Genomic DNA, 1358 nt, shown 5'->3' with positions numbered 1-1358 from the left:
AGGTTTGTTTTTGTATATGTTTTTTGTATGGCATATGTAGTCATTTGTGGAGCTATTTGTATAGCCTTTAGGAGTCTTTAAATAAGTGTGTTTAGGCTTGTAATAGGCAGCCAAGGGAATAAAGATTACTTGGTTTTTTGGCTCACGGTTTCCCTCTCCCTCCTCCTCCTCTCTCCCTCTCTAGATCTTGCAAGAAGATCTCTCAAGATCTTCCTCTTTGGTTTCAACAAATACAACTACGGTTTCGTTTGTGTCAGTTTTCTTACTGCTTTATGAAGCAGTTTTCTAGAATAAAAATTTCAAATTCAAAAAAAAGATTTCTATTAAAGTCATGTTTAATAAAAAGGAAAAAGTTGTCTCAAATGAAAATTTAGACTTCGCTAGGGACAACTTTTTTGTTGCTTTCTAAAACAATTTTTAGTATAGAAATTTTTAATTTTAAAATTTTTGTAATAAAAAGCTATTTTAGAAAGCAACAAAAAAGCTGTCCCAAATGAAATCTAAGTCTCCATTCGAGTTGAAAGAACTAAGAAAATAAAAGTAGTAGAACTTCATTCTCATCCATTTTTTTGGTTGACAATAAATTGAGTGAAGAAAAAAAAAAAGAGTTTTGCTATCAATAGAGTGGAAATGGAAAATATCAATAAAAAAAACTAAACAACTAAAACAAACTATAAAGTAAATTAGCTTACATATATATTACTTCCAATTCCTTAAATCCAAACTGAACCTCACTGTCTAGGTTTGATTTATGAGCATATTATATATCGCTATCTTACGAGGAATCTAAACTTAATTTCTTTGCAACGTCAATTGCGCAATTGTAACATTTGTTTCTTTGCCAGATGTGGATTTCTCCCATATATCCAGTGAATGATGCGTCATGGTTCCATATATAAGTTTTATAAGAATTGGACTCCACATCTTCTTCTACTAACTGATAGCTCAGTAGAAAGTCTACGTTCTTTATTCTTTTTGAGTCTCTGACTTATGTTCATGTGTAAATATGTGGTGCCTGATGTCCATGCAACATGTAAGTGACCTAGCTTGCTATATGCTGAGCTAAATGTGGCCAAGATAAGAGTGGTAATATGTGGTCGACCATGTGTCTAGAGAGTCACCTGCCAAATATGAGTGTAAGTGAAAGTAAATGTTGAGGTCACCTTTCTAAATGGAAAGACCTTTGATGTAAGGCATTTGAGCTATTGATAGTGGTTATTATAATAACAAGCACGATGTAGACATTTGCTATATGCTGAGCTAAATTTATCGGTTGAAAGTCGCCGGCTCAACAACATTTTTCCGGCGCATTATAAATGTCAGAAGATATTTATCGACGCGAGCCAAACCGGCGCATG

The sequence above is a fragment of the Dendrobium catenatum genome, unplaced genomic scaffold, assembly GCF_001605985.2.
Source record: "Dendrobium catenatum unplaced genomic scaffold, ASM160598v2 fragScaff_scaffold_1117, whole genome shotgun sequence".
NCBI lineage: Eukaryota > Viridiplantae > Streptophyta > Magnoliopsida > Asparagales > Orchidaceae > Dendrobium > Dendrobium catenatum.
This window is presented reverse-complemented; position numbering follows the sequence as displayed.